Raw genomic sequence first — 24,181 nt, 5'->3', positions numbered from 1 at the left:
TATATCTATGATTGTGTGGCTGTGTGGCGTGTGATGAGTTGGGTCCAGCGGTGTTAAACTCATATCGTTGGAGTGGAACAGTCGCCTTAGTTTTTCGGCAGAGGGAGATTTTAACTAAGTCGATGTTTGTGTCGCCCATAATGATTGTGTGTTCATACTGTGTCACGAGTGAGGACAGGGCAGACTGAAAGGAGGACATGGCACCGACTTTTTACTGAAGAAAATAGCAAGCCAAAGTTCCTTTGCGAACAAACCGACGACAGCTTACGTTATTTGTGAGACAAGTGTGTATTACAGTGTCGTATTCGATCATTTAATCTCAAACTGAAAATATTCAGCTTACCCTTAAGGTGTGTTTACATGGGTCATATTTTGCGGCACTATTTGGCCGAAATAGTGTTTCCGTCAATTCTGCTGCAGTGAGATTGCAATACACGGCGGCATGGCTGGGCAATATTGCTGATGGAGTAGACTGTTGCAGTTCGTAGCAGATATATTGCCGAGATGTCGGAATTGTCCACCAAGGTTGGAGAATATTTCGTACTGCCGGGCCATGTACGTAACTCTGTCCTTGTCTGCAAATGATTCATCCGCACTTTCGGCCTTGCTTCCTGTTCCTCACGCCGACAATGCTGCAGTGCGAAGTCACGTGATACAAAACTATTTCGCTACAGTTCGAAAGTTGGCGCTCGTACGTAGAGGTGTTCCATTTGTTTGTTGCCTACTACTGAATGTTTTTTGAACTCTCCGTTATTGGACTTCACAGGAGATCTAAAACAGTGCGCGTGTGTAAAATCGCAACGTCACTATAATTTGCTGCTGCGCCGGCACAAGTGGTCATGACAATTGGCGGCCAATGTGACGCACTGGGCAATGGCGTGGGGCGAGGTACATTGCTATATGTTGCTTATTTGCAGTAATGAATACGAACTGTAGTCAAACCATGACTGAAGACAACGTTTAAAGCATTTAACTCCGCGGGCCATGTCACATGTTTTCCTAACTCTTCTTGTAGTCGGAATTTTACGTGAATCCCCGATGGGCCAAGAATATATTCAGCCATAGCTAAATGATTTATTAATTAATTGTGGATACACATTCACTCAGCAGCAAATTAAAAACCGAGTGGTTGTAATTAAACTTTCCCTATTTAACACGTCATAACGAGGACCAAACTTAGTGCCATTACTGCTACATTAGGGGCTCAATATGGCGCCCATGAGTGTCCATAGAAGTCCGGAAGCGCAGGATTGCGTTATGCACAACAGAACCAAGCATGTCCGTAGGTATGCTCGCTACCTCTCTTGACATGCTGCGCTTCAGATCAGCGTATACAAACCCTGTCCTTCACGTAGCTCCACAACCAGAAACCACGGAGTGATATCAGGTGATAGTGAGGGCCAAGCATTTTGAAACGGTCGGCTGATAGTACGTTCGTTTCCAAATGTGTTTCGGACAAGGTATAGTTTACGAGTTATGTGCGGTGGGGCCCCACCTTGCATTAAAACTGTTTAGTTCAATGCGTCTCTCTCCTGTAGGGTGGCTATGACATGCTGGCGAAGCATATCGCAGTAACACTGGCCAGTCACACTGCACGTTTTGGTCCTTGAGCGTCAACCTGTTCAAAAAAAAGGAATGTGACATTGATGAACGTTGCTGTGAAGCTACGTCCACCACACAGAGGTACTTCATGCATAGTGACTGGTGGCGAAGATCCCTACACTCGGCAGTTCCGTGTTTTCATTTAACTCGTCAGAGAATGAGCTTCGTTTGTCCATAGGACAGTCCAGGGCCAGCCCTCGTCAACTTCAATCCTTAGTAGAAAGTGGAGAGAGAATTAACATTTCGTTGTGCGTTTTATGGTGCAAGCTACTGTACGATGTGTATCTTGTACGGATACCATTTGAGAATGGTTCGAAGTATCTTCCGTACAGAGGACCACGTCATGTTACACTGTCCTGACGCAGCACGCTCACTGCCGCACTATCGGGAAGTGCGCGCAGCGTTGTCTGCCACAGCAGCAGCGATTTCATCAGCCACAACCGGTCGTCGGCCTCTTCCAGGAGGGGACGGCCGCTTCTCCAGCTCATTCGAACTGCTACATCATGCTCCGCACAACAGGTGGAGAAAGAGGACCCTTATGTAATCCTTTCAGCCGGTAGTATTCTCTAAGTGCAGCTGCAGCATTACTGTTTTAATAATACACCTTCACCAATAATGCCCTGCCCTTTGGGTCCAAGTTCATGCGCAAAATGCACTGGGACTGGTCGGGTGTGAGACTGAATCACGGTGACTGATTACGGCATCTGGTGGCCATAGCTAGAACTGGTCGATGGCGCTGCGACGCATGGAAATCTTTAACCTCTTACTCTGGACATCAATGTTACCAAGTTGGGTACTTGTATGGTAATTAGTTTCCGTATAATAACGTGCTAAATAGGGAAAATTTAATTATTATCGGCCACTGTATGGTTCCGGAAGCCGTTTCAAGTCTCAAACATCTATGATGTATACAAGCAGTTTGAAGCGACTAAGATTTGTACTAAAGCTGGGATTTGAACCTGGGTCTCCTGCTCATCAGGCAGACGCGCTAACCACTACGCCCCCTGGCACAGTGGCTTTGCACACCTGCATGGACTACCCACGCACCTCTCCCTCCTAAATCCAAATTTCTATTCACACCTCAGCCTACCTGTTATTCCCCAAACTTGGGAGTGGGATCCCCATTTCGTTCGTTGCTTAGGGGCTATTCCAACACAGTTGGAGAGTCTCTCCAATGCTGTTAGTTTGTGAGGAATACTAAGTCGGCTGAGTCGAGAATGGGAATTTGGACTGATGAGGGAAGCGTGCTAGGGTATCTGTGCAGCTCTGCAAAGCCACTGTGCGAGGATGTCGTAGTGATTAACGCAGCTACCTACAGAGCAGGGGACCTGGGTTCGAATACCGGCCTTTGAACAAATTTTCTTTCGTCCCCTGAGTGTCTACGTCACTAAGGCTACCGACTTGTGTCGATATGTATAGAGCAGAACTAAGGACCAAAGTGACGTAGCTTTGGGCACAGGTTGTTCGTTTTTATTAGAATAAATGGTTTTCAAAACCCGATCATCAGGAAAGTATTTTGCAAAAAAATTATTTCTCTACGTTTTATCACAATTTTACAAAAACCAAACTTGTACCTAAAATTATAGACGGTAAGCATTGTCTTACTGGAATATAGATCTGGACAAATGAGACAAGCATGAATTCAATAAATGTGGTGCGAACATCCACTATGGAACACTGAAAACACTGAACCGCCAACAACTGGTATAGGCATGCGTATTCAAATAAAGAGATGTAAACAGGCAGAATACGGCGCTGCGGTCGGCAATGTCTGGCCAAGTTGCTAGATAGTTTACTTCTGCTACAATGACAAGCTGTCAAGATTTAAGTGAACGTGGTGATGTAGTCGGCACACGAGCGATGGGACACACCATATCCAAGGTAAAGAAGTGGGGATTTTCCCGTAAGACCATATCACCAGTATAGCATGAATATCAATCCGGTAACTCATGAAATCTCCGACATCGCTGTGGCCGGAAAAAGATCCTCCAAGAACGGGACCAACGATTGAAGAGAATTGTTCAACGTGACAGGAGTGCAACCCTTCCGCAAATTGCTCCACATTTCAATGCTGAGCCATCAACAAGTGTCAGCGTGTGAACCATTCAACGGTCCATCATCAATATGGACTTCCGGAGCCGAAGGGCCGCTCATAGACCCTTGATGACTGCACGACACAAAGCTTTACGCCTCGCCTTGGCCCGTCAACACCGACATTGGACTGGCGATTGGAAACATGTTGCCTGGTCGGACGAGTCTCCTTTCAAATTGTATCGAGCGGATAGACGTGTACATGTATGGAGACAACCTCAGAAATCTATGGACTGTTCAAGCTGGTGGAGGCTTTGTAATGGTGTGGGGCGTGTTCAGTTTGAGTAATACGAGACGCCTAATACATCTAGATACGACTGACAGGTGACATACATAAGCATCCTGTCTGGTCATCTGCAGCCATCCATGTCCATTGTGCATTGCAATGGACTTGGCCAATTACAGCAGGACAATGCGACACCCACGTCCAGAATTGTTAAACAGAGGCTCCAGAAACACTTCTTAGTTTAAACATTTCCGAAGGCCAAACTCCCCAGACAATATTATTCAGCATATATGGAATGCCTTGCAACGTGCTGTTCAGGAGAGATTTCCACCCCTTCGTACTATTACAGCTTTATGGATAACCCTGAGGATTCATGGTGTCAGTTCCTTCCAGCACTACTTCAGAAATTAATCGAGTCCACGACAGGTCGTGTTGCGACACTTCTGCGTGCTCGCGGTGGCCCTACACGATATTAGGTAGGAGTACCAGTTTTTTTGGCTCTTCAATGTTTAAATGAAGACAAATCTCGTAAAGGACACTCTTGCTGCTTCTACCTGATCTGCAGTAGCGAGCCAGATCTCGTTCTTTATAAGTTCGTGGAATTTCATATCCTTTATAGTTCCATCGCTCGTTTCCGTGTTTATGGACAGCAACTTAGCAACTGCCTTTAATGACGGTATTTGTATATATCACTTTTCACGTCTCATAACTGGTAATTGTATCGCACGTAAACTTCGTAGTTGTGCTGTTGTATTCGTGAACCACCGTAAAATATTAACACACACATTTAACTTATGTAGTTTGTCGAGTCCATACGACAGTGTCGCGAAGTCCTGGTGCCAGGAGACATATAGATGAGAAGTAAACTTAAAAGAGCGCCAGCAAATTCCCGTATCTATGAGCAGTAGCGAAAAACTGAAGGGCGAGTGCCAGTGTGATTGTAACTTGTGTACTGTACTTCATGTTGGTACTGGGCTTACCACGTCTTTTACTACTGTGTTTTAAAAGCTTTATTCACTAATGTTTCAGTAGTCTGTATAATACAACTAGCGTCAGTTAGTGAGTGAAATTTTTGGAAGAAGTTCGTTTGCTGAAAATGCATCCAAAATCGCCAATTTATCTCCTACTTTCAAAATGTTTTCCTTGTGGAATGCAAATAGAGGAGAATCGCACTCGTTTTCACTGGCGCACTTTCGTGTATTGCGCACGCGGCCACAGGAGGGCCAGATATAACACTTATGGCCTGGAAATTATTTCCGGGATCATTGTCAGGCAACAGTGACCAGTAGTTTTGGTGAACATGTGGCTGCACTACTGGTGTTGGCAATTGTGTTACCGGGCAATATTGCTGGACTATTCTATCGCCAATGTGTAATTTTTAATGCCCATGTAAACGCACCATTAGCAAACTCAAATCGTGGTATGAACAGTCACCAGCCAGAATGAAATACGATACTGGAAGGTTTTCGGATCAGCGTACTTCAACGAAAAGTCAAAAACGACTATTTTGGGTTCCGTACCTCAATTGATAAAAGCTACCCTTATAGGATCACGTTGTTGAAAATCCTTTTCTCAGGTACGGGTAGGCGTATCATGTCTCGTGCGGCGTGTTTAAAACCAAGCTTATGTTATTTTCTTTTGTTCTCGCATAAGTACCTGTCAATATTTCTGACTTTGTGAAATAGAATGGAAATAATGACAAAATAAAGATTTCAAATCTTATTACAAATTAGCTTCATCATCACAATTGGCACTAACACCTTCCAGAAAACTGCTACCACGTCTGCAAGTAGTTTGCGACAAATTAAGAGAACATCAGAATGTTTCAACAGCGACAAGGCCTGGAAAGCTCAGTTTCTAGACAGTTTTGTGGGTCTTACGTAAAAACATAAAAACTGAGCCGTTAGCTTGCATTACTGACTCGTGAGGTGGGCAAAACGATGCCCCCTTGTACAATGGGCTGTTTGTCGATGACATCTGAATACCGACATTTGCACTAAAATTAATTCCGTCAGATCGTATCCAGTTTTGTTAACCCTGAAACGCATACTTTTACAGGCAATGAAATTAAAGCTTTAAAATGCACTACTCTCATCGCACTGCAAATGGAAACCACACGAAGAAGCGATGGAATTTTATAGACTCCTTGATCTTCAATTAATGGCAGGCCCCAGTTTTCTAAAATATGCTTAGATATGCCTGGCTAACAGAAATTAGCGCCATATCTCGAGGTTGTTTTCATAATGATATTCACTCCAAAAGATGTAACTAATTATGTATCTTTGAACGGTGCTAGTGTTGCGCGAAATTTTTATGCTTAAAAGTTTTTATGAATGCTCTGGTTCTGTTTAAGCACTATTAAGACATGTTTTCGTACCTCACAATGATTCTACGCTCGATTAATTTGGTATCTTATTTTCGCTGTTTTCAGTTCTCTGCAGTAATACCAGTGCCTAAAGGAAGTATCTGCCTATCTTGCACTTTATTTTTGAATAGCTTAGTGCCTGATAATTTGCTCGCATAGACTGTATGGTCTGCACAAATTTGGTTTTCCTTACTCGAATTTTATGATGTTCATGAGTTGCAGAATCTTCTAAACTTATCACTCTAAATCCATAGAAGATCCTTTCCGAATTTACTTCTGACCATAAGGCGATTCCGGTAGCTGGAGTCAAAAAATTTTTTAACCTCTATGGAATATTACTTCTGCTCTTGGAGGAACATACACAAATTAATAACTTGAATACAATATATTAATGTTCCAGAATGATATTTATTACTTCGTTCTGAACCGGTCTTCGGCTTCTTAGACCATCGCCAGATAATGTTTAACAGATAGTCCACACAGCTTCAGCGAGAATTCATAACTGTGGCATTTTATGTTTATATCGATACAAAACATGCCTTTTGCGTTCTTGTAGTAATAGTCTGATAGAAGCTTTCCTCCCACAAGACGTTACTTTGTATCTAACCGAGAAGGCGAAATACCGTTTTGCATAGATTTTGCTTTAAAAATTTTTAATAATTGAAATTCTTACTTGGGAATTTTCATCTATTGCAGCCCTATCCCCTCAGGTGTTGACTTTCCAAAAAGTGTGAAAAACGAACTTGTTTCTAACAGATAGCCAAATACAAGTTTCCACAGATTTAGCTTTGAAAATGCTTTCATAATGACATTTTTTTAAAACTTTTCATCCTCTAAATCCATTATGAAATTTCCAAGAACAGTAACACGTATTTTTTTAATTTCCAACCGAGAAGACAAATACCAATTTTCGTAGTTGCAGCTTTAAAAATGCTGTAGTATTTATAATAATGATTTATTTTCAAAATCTTTCACCCACTATTTTACCCTCAGATTGAATTTCTAAAATGCTGCAACCCGTTTTTTCTATGGGAAATAAAATACCAGTTTTCTTAGTTCTAGTTTCGAAATTGTCTTAATAACGACAATGAGAAACGTTTCATCTTGTATTTCACAGCTTTTTGGGTGGAACTTTGAAAAATCCCTTCTTAAATGACGCCTACAATATAAGATCAACAAACTGCAAATTTCAAATATCTGTCCGTGGTGTTTGGCTGGGCGACGAGTCAAAGAGTTGGAACATTACCTTTTATATGTAAAGATTTATAAGTGCCCTTTCTGATCAGCAAATACCAAATCGATGCCAGTTCGCGGTAGTGCACGAGTATGTAAAGTTCGTTTACTTTTGGACGAATTTCGGTTTTGTCTTGGTGAGGGCGCACAGGGAGGTTCCGTTAACTGGATGGAGACACTAAAAAAATTGTAGGAGCGCCCAATGGCACATTTCTGTGTGGTCTCCGTGACTTTCAGGTCGTGCGCCTATGTCGAAACTGATATACCCGCCAAGTTTAAAGCGAGGCGTTTCATTGGCTCGTTCGCTTCCTCGAAAGATGCTACAAGAAGCGCCTGGCAGCTTTCTCTCGGCAAAAGGGCGCCAAATAAGTTGTATTCCTACGCGCTCTTCTCAGGATGTGGTTGGCTGGTACGGACGTGCAGAAAAGCGTGATAGAGTATTGGTCGGTGTGGACTGCGAAAAAACGCGGGCAAGGTGCCGTGTTGGTCGCTGTGGTGAAGAGATAGCTTTGGAGACGCGTGGAGGATAGTTGTTAGCCGGGGAGGGGGGAGGGGGGGGGCATTTCAGTCATATTTGAGTAATTATAAAGTTCGGTCGGAAATAAGATTATGAAAAATAATTTCATTGCCGTTTATAGTCAGATAAAAGCTGGGAGCAACTGGGAGTTACTTCAGTGGTGGGGTTATCAGATAAACTTTAGGTTGCTTCATACAATAGATTAATGACGGTTACAGCAGAGGAGTGATTGAAGACTACAGAGGTTTCTGCCGTCCGAAGCTGTCCCGGCCAGCACGCTGAAATTGTAGGAAACAACTAATTTTAACCATGGACAGCGATGTGTTGTGGACTCCTAAGTAATTCATAACTTCATCAGTATTTTCATCTTTCCTCCTCTGGAGACGTTTACAATCATTGTTTAAGCTCTTATGAGTGTCCGGTTTGTTCTTTCCAAATTACTTTTTGCCGAAATATATCTTATGAACTAGCGAATCTTTAATTAGCAGAAATATGGCTTGCCTCCCTCTGTTTCATACATGCTCTGTAGCTTCCATTGCTAAAGTATCGGTATTCGCTTTCGTTTCCCACTGTTTCATTTAATGGAGCAAGTCTCGCACCTGCATGGTTAATATCCCCTCCAATGTTTCCGCTTCCTTGGTGTACAGAGCACACTCCACGCTGATCTTCCCATTCACCTGCGAATGTACACGGGACAACTAGTTCCCATTCTTTTACTGTCAAATTCATTGTCAACTGGACAAGAGAATGTTAAATTTTAATCTTTGCAATATTGCTTTAAAATTAGTTTCCCAGTCCCACAGTTTTAGTTGGTAGTAAAAAAATCAAATGTACTAACTGCCTGCGTAGAGCTGGATTAAAATCGCTCTGTTACGAGTCTGGCTTAAATGCTTTATTTTCTGTGGATAGAACTCTGTACGGCCATTGAACTTAGGGATGGCGAACGATTTAGAATTATAACAGATTGAGACATCTGATGAGGGAAGACACTGATATACTCCTATAATCTAGAAGCGATCGTGTTAACTCTGGTCAATAATACCCCCCCTCCCCTCCCCCAGACCAGTCTTAACAAAACAAGTACTGATCTAAAATTTTTATGTATTTAAGTTTCAATTACTGCTAATCATACCACATTTATAGTGATACGGTCCAAAACTTAATGTATTTGGACATGGAGCGCGAAATTTCCGAACTATGATCTCAACCACTGCGATACCAACTCTCCTTTCCGTTACGGAGTGGACTGATGAAGTTGTATCGAGACTCATCCTCATTTCTTTAGAAGCTACTTAGTTTATTGCATGTTTACTTTGCAAAAAGTATGGTCCGGTGTAACCTTCGGGTTTAAATGTGTCCAGATTTAACAGATAAATTAACCAGAAATTAACTTGCACCTAATACCAGCGTCTGAACTAGTGTTTTAAGTATTTGACAAATTAACGTCGTACTTCTGCTTTTAGATATTCCATCTTGCAAAATGAAGGCGACAGTTATCACGATGGGAAGACAGCTGTCATTTCTGACAAACACTGTACTAAGATTTCTGCGAATATTTCTCCCGAGACGGATGAGGATATCTATTACTTAGCAAGCACATAGTAAAGGCAGAAATGGATGGAATGTTCAGAAACAATCACCGACAAGAGTGTGCTTGCTAATTTCGCCTTCCACAGAAGATCGCGGTCATATCTTGTACATGAGGGTCTAGTGAAACTGTCGAAGTGTTAGTGTAAACAAATCCAGATGTAAGCAATGTACACGAAATTCTTCACAAGTACGATTACTCGTCGTGAGTAAACTTAAACGGGTCATCGCAGCATTCTCCCTTTTAGGTGACGTTAGTGTTTCACCGATATTTTATCACCTTAAAAGTGTCGTATGCACGTTCGGAAGAAGAATGTACTTAGAATCTTAAGCTAATAGCGGCCCATCCCTCCTTCCCTCCCTTAAGGAAGAGTTGTTTGACGAGTCGGCAGAAGAATGAGCTACCCCTGAACTTCGAAAGGATTAATCTGATCACGTATGTTTCGTTTTCAATACCTTCCGCTAGAAGGAATAGTTTATTATACAACATTTTTTCCCTTAGTGCAGTATTATGTCCTCGTCTTCCAATATAACAGAGGCGACTCGCAATAACTCAAAATGGCGCTCTCGTGGATTAGCACTCTCTTCAGCCCGCCCCTCCACTTCGGCGGCGGTCAGTTATAGAAGCAAGGCACTCACCCTGCTGGCTGCCCTGGCGCTGCGTGGTAAGGGAGATGCGCCGCGAAGATAGCCGGAGCGCGGTGCTGGGTCGCAGCGACTGATAGACAACTCGTGGCAGCGCAGCCGCTGGCGGTAGGTACGGGTCGGTGACGTCACAGGCGCGCAGGCAGGGGGGCGTGCACCGCGGAGCGGACCTTCCGCAACGGCCGGCCGCGTATCTCAGGCGCACAGCGCGGCGTCACCCGGCACTCCGTGACGTCGCAGCTGCAGGGCGGGCATCACGGGCTAGCGCCGCGCAAGCTTACACCATAGATAAAAGGCTCCCGACACGGGCACCAACCAGCAAACCACCCGACCGACAAAGTCTTTTTGTCGGGATGTCGGTCGTGAATAGAACTACCCTACCGCCTACCCCCCTTTCCACCCCTCAAGTCAACCCGATCTGGACCAACCACTTCGCTGAATAAATTGTGCGGTGTGTAGCGCTGTCGTGCCAACCGTCCGACAATAGTTCGTCTTTTGCCACGACGGGGAGATTAAACGCTGTTCTGATATACACGACAGAGTGCCAAGCGGACGAAATTTTAGTGGCCGACTGTCTGGGGAAATTTAAAGATTAAAGTTTTTGTGGGACATGTCGCGCCAGGTGTTTAGCAATAAAGATGCAAGGAACGAAGCACTTTATTCATTTTTAACGAGTCCATAATAGTTTCAAGTGGGACATACAAAAATGGTTCAAATGGCTCTGAGCTCTGTGGGACTTAACATCTGAGATCATCAGTCCCCTACAACTTAGAACAACCTAAACCTAACTAACCTAAGGACGTCACACACATCCATGCGCGAAGCAGGATTCGAACCTGGGACCGTAACGGACGCGCGGTTCCAGACTGAAGCGCCTAGAACCGCTCGGTCACACGGGCCGGCGTGGGACATGCAGAGAGTACATATTCATCGACATGGAAATCACATTTTAGAGCCTGGCAGAGGGTTCATCGAACCACCTTCACAACAATTCTCTACTACTCCACTATCAAAGACAAATACCTATATCTTTCCATGCGAGATCTTATTTCCCTCATTTTATTCTGATGATCGTTTCTCCCTATATAGCGGTCTCAAGTGGCCGAGCGGTTCTAGGCGCGTCAGTCTGGAACCGCGCGACCGCTACGGTCGCAGTTTCGAATCCTGCCTCGGGTATGGATGTGTGTGATGTCCTTAGGTTAGTTAGGTTTAAATAGTTCTAAGTTCTAGGGGACTGATGACCTCAGATGTTAAGTCCCATAGTGTTCAGAGCCATTTTTGTTACATTTTCTGTTTGCCTTCCCCGCAACGTTTTCTGTGTGTGAATAATACACAGGGTGTTTCAAGAAGAATGACCTGATTTTGGATAGTAAAAAATTAGGAAACATATGCGTTATTTGAATGGATGTGGCCTACAGATTCAGAAAATCGCCGTTAGAGATCACTCAATGCCTATTTTCAGTTTGCAGTAGGTCGTAAGATGGAGTTGGCTCAACAAAAGGGGGCGTTTTGAGAACTACAGTTAGCCCAGCGTGTCTTTCGTCGGGGCTTGGCATTGATACGCCCGAACCCAAAAACATTCGTCGTTGGTATCGCCAGTCTGTTCGTCGTTGGTATCGCCAGTCTGAAGAGACAGGATGCTTCTGCACAGATAGAAGTCGACCTCGCACAGGAAAACACAGTGACTGGAATAAACTACCTTCAAATGCTGCAGAACTGGCTTTCTCCACAATTTCAGGAGGGCTCTGAAGACTTCACACTCCAACAGGATGGAGCTCCACCTCACTTACACAACAAAGTACGTCAGTTTCTCGATGACACTCCGCCTCAACGCTGGAGAGCGCACACGGGACCCCGAGACACTGCCCTGCGTTCTTTGCCCCCAAGATCGCCAGACATGACCCTGACTGCCGGGGTTAGTTAAGTATTTTTACAAGATGGATGTGCAGTGTAATTACCCTTATCATTCACCTCATTGTATTTAGACACAAATACATAATCTCAAAACGAAGACCATTCGTATCTACTTGGTAGAGAAATCACTCATTTGCTTCAGCCTGTAGATATACTCGAAAAATGTTTTCAAGAATCCTTTTGATTTTTAAGACAACTTTACCTATGATAGGAAATACTACTTCCCTTAAAATATCTTTCCGTGCAATCATACGGTGCACCACTGCAATAAAGAAGCCGTAACTGAAAATACTATAATTAAGATAAATTGAGCAGTATTCCAGAAGTAGCCCTGTTGCCCTTGGTAACGTGACTCAGAGGTTGATTTCAGTACAGTGACGTCACTCACGGTCTGTGCTAAGGCCCCCACACATGCACCAATTTGTCGTCCGACCGACCGACCGACCAATGTCGTTGCAGCATTCATAGAACCGCCCTGTTGTTGTGACTAATTTGTCCTAAGTACTTTGAGTTTGTGTTCTACGCATTCCGCTTGGTTTTACGCGTAAACAAAAGTTGGGGCTTACGTCGGATGTTGTAGAGGTATCTAGCCCAAAAAAAAGCAGAGAGACAGTTGTGGGCAAAGAAGCGGCTAATACAAAGAAAGAAATTCACTCACGCTCTGTTACTTAAGCAGCTGGGAGACGAAATCTGATAGTCATGAGGGGATTGGAATGCTGTTGTGGGGGAAGGAGCAGAAGAAAGGGTTACGGGAAATATGAGCTTGGTAAGCACAATAGGAATGAGACAGGAGAAAGACTAAAATTTCAAGTAGTAATAGCAAATAATCTGTTCAAGATCACAAGAGAAGGAAAAGGTCGGGAGATAAGGGGAGATTCCAGTTAGATTACATAATGGCCAGGCAGAGATTTCGAAATCAGATATTGGATTGTCAGAAGTACCCAGGAGCGGATATAGACTCAAATCACAATTTAGTAATGATAAAGAGTAGGTTGTAACTTAAGAGACTAGTCAAGAAGAATCAATGCGCAAAGAGGTGGGATAAGGAAGTGCTAAGGAGTGGAGATATACGCTTGAAGTTCTCTGAGGATGTAGATACTGCGGTAAGTCAGTAGGCAGTTTAGTTGAAGAAGCTTACACATACCCAAAAAGGGAAATTACAGAAGCTTGAAAGAAAGAGGTAGGTAACTGTCAAGAAACCATGGATAACAGAAGAAATACTTCGGCTGATAGACGAAAGAAGACTGTAAAAAATTGTTCCGAGAAATCTAGGATTTCGGAAATATTAGTAAGTTACTAATGAAATAAATAGAACAGCAGAGAAGGCGAAACCGCTGCGTGAAAAGTGTGAAAAATTCGAAAAAGAAATGAGTGTCACAAGGAGTAACGTAGTACATAGAAAAGTCAAAACAACTTCCTGTGAATTAAAAGTAAAGGTGGTCATATGAAGAGAGCAACTGTAATTCCACTGTTGAATGCAGTGGAGTGAGCGGACAGCTGGAAGGAGTGCAATGAAGGCTTCTACAAGCGAGAGGACTTGTGATAAAAGGAGAAACAAGACTCGACAGTGAAGAGATAGGGGTTCCAGTATTAGAATCAGAATTTAAAGGAGCTGTGGACGCCTTAAGATCAAATAAGGCACAAGGGATAGATAACATTCCATCGGAATTTCTAAATTCATTGAGAAAACAGGCAACAAAACGATTTTTCACTTTGGTGTCTAGAGTGTATGAGTCTGGCGATATATCACCAGACTTTCGGAAAAACATCACCCACACAATTCCGAGATAGCGAGAGCCGACAAGTGCGAGAATTGTTATGCACAACAGCTTAACAGCTCATGCTTCCAAGTTTCTGACTAGAATAATATACAGAAGAATGGAAAAGAAAATTGAGGGTCTGTTAGATGACGCCCAGTTTGGTTTCAGGAAAGATACAGGCACAAGCGAACAGTTCTGACATTGCGATTGGAAATGGAAGTAAGGCCGGAGAAAGGCAAGACACGTTCGTAGGATTTGTCGATCTGGAAAAAAGTTTGACAATTTAAATGGTGTAAGATGCCAGAAATTCTGGTGAATATTGCGGTAAGCTTTAGGGAAAGACGGTTATTATACAATCTTTACAAGAACCAAGAGGGAACAATATAACTGGAAGACCCACAGCGAAGAGTTCGGAAGGAAAGAGATATATGGCAGGGATTTAGTATTTCGCCCTTACTCTTCAATCTATAAATCGAAGAAGTGATGACGGAAATAAAAGAAAGCTTCAAAAATGCGATTAAATTTCAGGGGGAAAGGATGTGAGTGATAAAATTCGCTGATGACATTGCTATCCTTAGTGAAAGAGAAGAAGAATTACAGATCTATTGAATACAGTGAACAGTCTAATGAGTACAGCTCGTGGACTGAGAGTAAATCGAATAAAGACGAAAGTAATGACAAATATCAGAAATGAGAACAGCGAGAAACTTAACATCAGAACTGGAGATCACGAAGTAGATGAAGTTAAAGAACTCTGCTACCGAGGGAGCATAATAACCTTTGATGGACGGAGCAACGAGGACATAAAAAGCAGACTAGCTATGGCAAAAAGGGCATTCCTGACCAAGAGAAGTCTACTGGACTCAAACATTAGGTCTTAACCTGAGTAAGAAATGTCTGAGAATTTCCATTTGGATCATAGCGTCCTTTGGTAGTGAAACACGGACTGCTGGAAAACCAGAACACAAGAGAATCTTAAAATATGAGATATAATGCCACAGAAGAGTGTTGAAAATAAGATAGACGGTATGGTAAGGAATGTAGAACCTCTGTGCAGAATCGGAGAGAAAAGGAATATGCGGAAGACATTGACAAGAAGAAGAGACAGGACGATAGGACATCTGTTAAGGCATCAGGGAATAAAATCCTTGATGTTGGAGGGAGCTGTAGAGGATAAAAACTGTAGAGGAAGACAGAGACTGGAATGCATTCAGCAAATAGTTGAGGACGTAGGTTGCAAGTGCTACTCTGACATGAGAAGGTTCGCGCAGGGGAGGAATCGGTGGCGGGCCGCATCAATCCGGTTCACTCAAACTTTATTATACCTTTCTTTATGTACATGTATAGCATAATAAACCCTCCTGTAAGATTAAGAAACTTGTTTCAAATTGGAAGAGGAAGGAGTATAAACGGTGGTGGCGCGCGTCATCCAATAAACAAAGTAGATAAAGAAATTTAGCAACTGTTAGACATGTAAAAAAAAAGAAACCCCATACTTTGTTGTTCATAGCAAAAGGCTTGAATACAGACTTATACCAGAGAAGCAATTATGTTTTATGAATAAACGTCCAGTGACTGCGTACATTATAGTTTTTAGGTCTTTACTTCCGATACCTATGGGGAACGAAATATAAAATCTAACCTGCGTGATAAATGTCGGAAATAAAACCTGAAAACTGAAATACAGAAGGTCGATGGACTTTTATTAATAAAATATACGGAGTGTTTAAAAAAGAATGACCTGATTTCAAAACTCCACATTTATTGATAATGACATACTACTAGCGTGGGATGGATTGTAAAATGGTCACATAATCTTGGAGTTTAAGCTGTGCTATTACAAATGCTCTGTGTGTTCACCAGCAGCAGTGTGAACAACATCTGGACGATAGCTAAATTCGTCTTAAATTTCAGTCAGTGTATCTGCTTTTAGAGAAGTTATGGTGGCTGTTATTGCGTTCTTCACTTCTTTTAACTCACGAGGGACACGAACACACTTTCCTTCACATATTCACGCATAAAAAATACTTAACTAATCGGCAGTCAGGGATCTGTAGATCACGCGACGACTTTAGAGACTACTACCAGTAGATTCTGTTCTGTGCAGTTTCCATCTAGTTACCTGTGAACCCTAGTTGTTGCAGGTCTTCCCCTAGTCCATCTTCCCATCTTGTTCGTGGTCCTACCCGGGGGCGCTTCCCTCTGGAATTCTTACCAGCTCCACTTTCGGAATATCTTCACATGTCCAGCCCATTGTAATCGCTTAACCGTTGCTGTTGTCCAAAAGTATTTATCTTTCTCTCAAACATCATCAGATTTTCTCTAGCGCTCTTGGTGGTACTTAGCGTTCCTATGCAATTACAGTATTTTACGCCTGGAGTTTTATTTATTTTGAGATTCCAGCTATCTTCAACTTCATCTCTCCCTACTGTAACCCACAGGTACATTGTGGTCCTCCTTCTACTTAGTTTCCTCACTTCTGTCTTTGCAGGGTTTATTCTCAAGCTCACCTTCGCTACACTACTGCTCAGGTCCTCTACTGTTTTTATCATTTCTTCTCTTGACTCTGTTGGGTGTCATATCGTACGCATATGCTAGCATCTGCAGAAACCTATTCACATCGACGCCCTTTCCTACGCTTTTCATCTCGTTTACAACGTTTTCATGGACAAGGTTAAATAATATGGGTGAAAATGCCTCACCTTATCGTACCCTACTTCTTATCTCCAAATCCTTTGACATTACTCCTTGATATCTTACTTTAGCTTTCGTCTCTGTTGTACAGCCTCTTATCAAGTTTACTAATTTGTGATGTACAATCGATTTCTCACGTAAGCTCTGTTTCTCAATATGCATTCTGTATATACACTGAAGCCCCAATTTAGTGTTGGAATCTCCAAGCGTAATTTTTACTTTGTTGCTGATATTTGATTTATGGAAATAACGTCGTGGTCCAAGGCATAATTCTCCACCCAACATCTCGTCTTCCACTAATGGAGACGTCATCAGAGACCTTGAGACACCATCAGTGACCTTAAAGACTCAGAAGGTTGTTACAGACTCAAACAAGCTCGGCAAGCCGAACTGTTTATACGTATCCACGCAACGGTCTATAGCGGCGGAGTGTAAATGACAAGTATATTTGGAAATTTGTGGTAAGGTCTTCTGGGACCAAACTGCTGAGGTCATCGGTCCCTAAGCCTACACACTACTTAATCTAACTTAAACTAACTTACTATACGGACAACACACACACTCTTCCCCGAGGGAGGACTCGAACCTCCGACGGGGGGAACCGCACGGACCGTGACAAGGCGCCCTAGACCGAGCGGCTATCCCGCGCAGCAACAAGTATATGATGCAGTAGAAGATTATAGCTAGTTGCGGCATGAAATTATTATTATGACGGAACTTTTGTCTTTGTTAGTCTTTGAATTTTCTGTGTTGTTTTTTGGTTGATTCGGTGCTAAAATGTGAAAAGATCACTTCACTGTTTCTTTCGTTCGCTATTGTTATTCTCGCTGAAGGTCGGTTCGTGACGTCATCAGACTGCTGTCTAAGACTGCACTGTCGCGCCGACGTATGGTGTGGAGCTAATAGTGGGGAAGAATCGGCGCTGTTCGTTTAATTTAGCTCTAGGACCCACCTGCCTTATTTCAATCCTTCCTCGTTTCTGTTGAAATTATTTTTGTGCTTTTCAATTTTTTCGGTGGCTCTGTACGTCCTAGTGTAGTAATTATTGGATCTTGCTAAAACTACAGTGTCAAAGAAACGAATTGGGTGGTTTAGCAGTCAACGTGCATTATATGCTACTAACGATTTATCCCACTTGCCCAGGCCAATTGAGCGTGCTACAAAAATAACCAAGACCCCCCTCCTCGTCCTATTTAGTTCCTTCCTTGTATTTTCTAACTGCAGCTAAAGTGCATAGATCTTCCACTTCTTCTCTTGTATTAACTTATTTATGCTAAATACCTAGAACTTACAGGAGAGGATGTCATTCGAATTGCTACTGGCTTTCTCACCTCATTCACCCCTCCAATCAAATATTTTGCACAAGTCTCACAACGTAGCTCACAACTCAGACACCTACGACAAAGCACGCACTTCTCCTTTATGATAAAAATTTTATAGTGAGAGAAGAAGACACGTTTTCTAAGTACTACTAATACAGTAAAACGGTTTTATGAAGTAACTACAGTGATTTCAAATTTTACTCTCTAGAAAGAGATTACTACTACTACTACTACTACTACTACTACTACTAAAAGTACCACACTCTTCCTAGTACCAGTGAAGCAAACACTTCATACGATTACTTGCCTATAGTAAAAATTTCGCATGTCTACTGGTACTCTCAGTGAAACTGAACACTACACAATGACACAATGAGCGAACTTCTCCGAGTTTTCTCTACAACAGATTCATAAGAAACAGAAGAAAAACCTACTGAAAAATACGAGGAAAGATAAACCGACGCACCACGAAGGAATTACCTGAATGAGAAGAACATCGGTAGGTGTGATGTACATTCCCACACAATAGTTGTCAGGCCATTTCGCGGACGACAGTCACGTTCGTATCCCACCACTGTCTGGGGCGCCTCCAGACAGTTCTTCGGCGTGGAACCTCATTGACTGAAGTAAAATGGTCTTCAGTGATGAGCCCCGCTTCGAACCGAGCCCCGATGACCACCGAAGTCTTGTCTGTAGACACCCCAGATAGCTGTGGGATACCAACCTGAGTGTCGCCCACGAATGATGGGATGCCATTTTTTTTTCATATCAGGACCCCTTCGGTTATCATTCGAGGCACCCTTACAGCACAGTTGTACCTGGACGATTTTCTATGCCCCATTTTGTCGCCCTTCAAGGCAAGCCATCATGTGCTTAGGTTTCACAGCAAGGTGATGCCCAGCAGCACAAGGCGAGAGGTTCTTCTGTTTGTCTTTGCGGTTTCCAAAGCCTACATTGGTCACCAAGATCGTCGGATCTGCCCCAAATTGAGTACGCTTGAAGGACCATCCAAACATCTCCGGATTTTGAAGATCTGACACACCAATTGGATATAATTTGGCACGATGTCTGTACATGTACATCACATATACCGATTTCCTTCCCATTCGAGTAATTACTTCGTGTTTCGTCGTTTTTTTTCTTAGAGTGTACCAAAATTAACTACAGACTAAAATGTAGGAATAAATGTACCTGTAGCTCAGTTTAAGATCCGCTCAAACAGTTCGCTCAAGCGCCTCGGCGTTCCTGTTATAATCATTTCCGTAACGCACAAACCTGCGATCATTCGTGCTGCTCTTCTTGGCATCCGCTCAGTATCTCCAGTGAGTCCTGCGTGATATGGGTCCTACACACTGACAAGGGGAAGCCCTGAGACACGGCCAACCGATTCGGCTCATATCTGTCCGGTCACTTTTGCACAATCTAAAATGAACGACCTTAAGGTATTTTGGTCAACACCCCTGCGATTTCGAGAACACCCTTAATCTACACGACGTGCAATCGACTCATAATTAACAGGATCGACAGGTAATTGACAACTGAGCATTTTTCATCTCATGTATGAGGTACGCAAATGCGTATTTTCCTGGAAATCGAGGAAAGAAACTTTTACGGCTGCCGTTTACGTATTCACAAGGTAGACGCTATTCCAGGAAAACAACCGGCTGGGGAGCAGACTACCTCAATTGCATTCTGTAGTTATTTTTTATTTGTATTTTTTCTGTATCGAAATTGGTAGGAACAGGAAGGTTAGAAAGGTAATCAATAAGGAATAATAACAAGACCAAATAAATTTCTCAAATTGCTTGGAGAAGTAAGGAATTAAAATTTTAAGCTTTGTTGAACGAAAACAATTCTGAGCAGTACGGCTGGGAATTCTTAACGAGGGACAGCAGACAGCCGAATGGGCGATGTTTCTTTACAGCGAGACGCGCTGGAGGATTCAAAATCGCAATGTGCTTCTGAAACCCCTTCGGGAACTGCGTAACAACGCGGATGCAACAACGATTCATGATAAGCTTTCAGCACCAATTTTTCAGGAGGTGTCATCGTATGACTGGTATGCATTAAAGCTGATGACCAAAAAGTGAAATTGTTTAATGTTTTTCGATAAATTTTCGGTAGGGACGATTCGGTTGCATGAGAGCTGCATTCATTAAATGTTCTTGGTGCCGAGAGTGTATTTCCTTGGAATGTGACAAGTACCATCCAAATAGCTGAAAGAATGAAAGTGAGGACATGTAACACAGTTAATGAAAGAGCCATTGTAAGGCAGCAACGATTAAAAATTCAATTCTTTACCAATCCAAGCTGTTTGACAACTTTATTTGCCTATCTTGTTATTATGGTCATGAACTACCATATAAAACCTCCTTCTTCTACCAATTTCGAGACGAAAAAGTATAAACAAAAGAAACTGTAGGATACTTTTGGAAATCAAACAGAGGCTCTGTCCTCCCCAGTCAGATGCCCTGGTCGCTACAGCAGCGGCGCTTTCGTTTACCTTATGGGTACATAAACAATAGTCGTAGAAGTTTTGTAAGGTGGTCATGTCATTTTGATTTTTGTATGTAATCGATGTGCACGTCAGACAAAAGAGCAAGTTACGTTACTGTTAAACAACGTTTGGTCTTGTCGTGGCACAGTCATTGGCCCTGTGCAGTCTGACACATTCTTAGCTGAAGTTCGGTAGGTGATGGACGTATTCCGTAGTGCTGAGTTGACCTGTGACTGTAGTTGTATGATGAAGAATGATTTATTTTATAGGACTGCAAGGATGAATATGATGTACACTATGTGATGAAATGTATCCGGACACACTCAAAACATACGTTTTTCATATTAGGCGCAGTGTGCTGCCACCTACTGCCAGATACTCCATATCAGCGACCTCAGTAGTCGTCGTGAGAGAGCGGAATGGGGCGTTCCGCGGAACTCAAGGACTTCGAACGAGGTCAGGTGATTGGGGGTCATTTGTGTTCCTAGGTCCACTGTTTCCGATGTGATAGTGAAGTGAAAACGTGAAGGGACACGTAAAGGACGAAAGCTTACAGGCAGACCTCGTCTGCTGACTGACAGAGACCGCCGACAGTTGAAGAGGGTCGTAATGGCTAATATGCAGCCATCTATCCAGACCATAACACAGGAATTCCAAATGGCATCAGAATCCACTGCAAGTTAAAAAAAAAATGGTTCAAATGGCTCTGAGCACTATGGAACTAAACTTCTGAGGTCATTAGTCCCCTAGAACTTAGAACTAGTTAAACCCAACTAACCTAAGGACATCACACACATTCATGCCCCAGGCAGGATTCGAACCTGCAACCGTAGCGGTCTCGCGGTTCCAGACTGCAGCGCCACTGCAAGTACTATGACAGTTAGGCGGAAGGTGAGAAAACTTGGATTTAATGGTCGAGTGGCTACTCATAAGACACACATCACGCCGGTAAATGCCAAACGAGAACATTGGACGATTGAATAGTGGAAAAACGTTGTGTGGAGTGACGAATCGCGGTATATAATGTGGCGATCCGATGACAGTGTGTGGGTGTGGCAAATGCCCGGTGAACGTCATATGCCAGCGTGTGTAGTGTCAACAGTAAAATTCGGAGGCGGTGATGTTATGGTGTGGGCGTGTTTTTCCTGGACGGGGTTTGCACCCCTTGTTGTTTTGCGTGGCACTATCACAGCACAGGCCTACATTGATGTTTACGTACCTTCTTGGTTCCCACTGTTGAAGAGGAATTCGGGGATGATGACTGCATCTTTCAACACGATCGAGCACCTGTCCATAATGCACGGCCTGTGGCGGAGTGGTTACACGACAGTAACATCCTTGAAATGGACTAGCCTGCACAGAGTGCTGTCCTGAACCTTTTAGAACACCTTTGGGGTACTTCTTCATGCTTTCCCGGCGATCTGTTGACATCTTGGATATTCGGGAATCCAGCCGGATGTTCGTGTCGTTCTCGCACGATATTTCAACAGCGTGCCTCGCTGTCTTCTTCAGGTGCTACCTGAGACTGGTCCTTGGGTCGATCGAGTCCAGTATTTATGCCTGGGAGGAGCTGGGCGTTCCCTAATCGGTCCGCGCCGAGTCGAGTGTTCCATCTGTGGTCCGCGCCGAGTCGAGTGTTCCATCTGTGGTCCGCGCCCGCCACACTCGGCTTCAACGGACCCCTCCAGTCGCGGATGTTCCGACTGCCGTCGGCGCCGGTTTTGGCCGTCCTCAACGGTTGTGTTTGTCATTTGAGGTGTGTCAGACCCGATCTGAGAAGTTAGGTACTCTATCTCATGACTGTTACTACGGTTTCCACTTCTGTTGCGTGCTGGGCGCTCCCTAATCGGTCCGCGCCGCGTCGTGTGTTCCATCTGAGGTCCGCGCCCGCCAGACGCAGATACATTGTCCCTCTCTGGTGGCCGGTGTTCCCTCCGCCGTCCGCGCCCGGCTTGGCCGTCTTCTGAAGTCGAGTTCATGACCTGGGGTGTGTCAGATCTGGTCTCTAATGTCCAACACCTTGTCTCACGGCTGTTCCCTCGGTCTCCACTTATATTTCTTGCTGAATCCTGGGGTGTCCTGCGTTGAGTTTTCACAAGCTCAAGCGCAGGATTCCAGGCAGTGCTGATTTGGTATCCCGAGTCACGGTTGATTAGATTGTCTGTGACCTTAATCTCAATTGCTTCTTTAATGACACTGTCCCAATATCTTGAGGTCTGTGTCACAATCTTGGTGTCATTGTAATCCGAGGCGGTTACCGAAACCATTCTAGAGAAGTGGAGCATCCAGGTTAGAGTTCCAGTTGGACACAAATTTTCGACTCTCGCCTTTGGATTGCCGAAATGCCCTGCGATATATATATATATATAATCTCAGCTGCTTTATCGTGAGTAGCGTCTGTTATGTCGAACATGTCCGACAGAACAGAAACCACGCATATATATAATTTTTATTGTCTGTTTAGTCTGGTGCCTCACGCAGATCGGAGTAATGAGACATGGATCAGAAGCTATGTTATAATCAGAATGGGGTAAAGAATTGTCTGTTAGCTTCTTTGAAAATCACCACTTTACTAGTGTGTGCTTATTTTTGCTTTGGAACATTTCGTCGAAGAAATAGATCAATTCTGTAATTTATTTACTAAGATTACATTGAAATGAAGACCCTTAGCTGCTTACAGGTGTTGACATACGTCAACGGGTACAGATGAAAATGTATGCCCCGACCGGGACTCGAACCCGGAATTACTCATTACTCGCGGCGCTCTGCCGATTTCCGTAAGCGTTCGGGCACTGTTTGTGCATTGGCACAGAAGAAGAAGATGGTCAAGTGGCCGGTGATCCTTAACTATATATGAGTCATGAGTATAATGGACAGGGGCACTACGGATGTAGTGTGGGACAATACGCTGACAATGTGGGTTTCGCGGGAGGCATTCCAGAGATAAATCCCTGCCGTCGCGCTATCCTCTGTGTCCTCGGTGGCGCAGATGGATAGCGCGTCTGCCATGTAAGCAGGTCATACCGGGTTCGAGTCCCGGTCGGGGCACACATTTTCATCTGTCGCCGTTGACGTATGTCAACGCCTGTAAGCAGCTAAGGGTGTTCATTTCAATGTAACTTAATTCTGCAATATTCTACGTCCACGTCCACATCCTGGAGATATCAATTCTATATCTGCTTTCGATGTACCTCATTTGTGTTTCATATCTTATCGGAGTACCAGAGTTGACTTGAGTGACTAAGTGATGGGCATGAAATTCCTGTGAAATGATAACCCGAACCTTGACCAACTGGAGGAGTTATTTTATCTGCGTTAATGTACATTAAATCACAATCACGGCAGTGATTTTCAAGTACTAGGGCCGAAGAATGTGTGTGTGTGTGTGTGTGTGTATGTGTGTGTTTTATAACAGTATTATTCAATCAGTCGTCTAATTTATATTTTTTTTGTATTTACGTTTTATCGCCACATAACTGTGATATGCAAGGACTATTTGAAAAAGGTGTGATATATGCGACGTTGGAGTTCTTTGCTGATGTATATTTGTAACTTAGGCAAAGAAATACGAGAATGAATAATTTACTAAATAATATTTTGTCATGGCTTGACGAAATTAAAAATGTTCGTTTGTGTAATATTATATATTTGTGCAAGTAGTCATTTGTATAAAATGGTACACGCTTAGGGACAATGTGTAGGATACGTGTCGTGTGAAAAATGGAGTG

General features: G+C 43.3%; 1 protein-coding gene across 2 annotated transcripts in view; it reads right to left on the bottom strand.

Moving 5' to 3' along the window:
- The window catches only part of LOC126283788 (scoloptoxin SSD14-like), a 506,030-nt gene that overhangs the window by 292,714 nt on the left and 189,135 nt on the right, over positions 1–24,181 (bottom strand). Inside the window, exon 1 of one of the 2 annotated variants that reach the window (XM_049982302.1) lies at positions 10,261–10,651. The exons of the other annotated variant lie outside the window; for it this stretch is intronic. The gene's annotated coding sequence lies outside the window, so the exon portion shown is untranslated. Of the gene's footprint in view, positions 1–10,260; positions 10,652–24,181 lie in introns of those variants that run through there. 2 annotated transcript variants of the gene reach the window in all.

This window comes from Schistocerca gregaria, chromosome 1 (genome assembly GCF_023897955.1).
Source record: "Schistocerca gregaria isolate iqSchGreg1 chromosome 1, iqSchGreg1.2, whole genome shotgun sequence".
In the NCBI taxonomy this organism is placed as follows: domain Eukaryota; kingdom Metazoa; phylum Arthropoda; class Insecta; order Orthoptera; family Acrididae; genus Schistocerca; species Schistocerca gregaria.
Note: the sequence above shows the minus strand (reverse complement) of the source record. Positions and strands in the feature narration are given on the sequence as shown.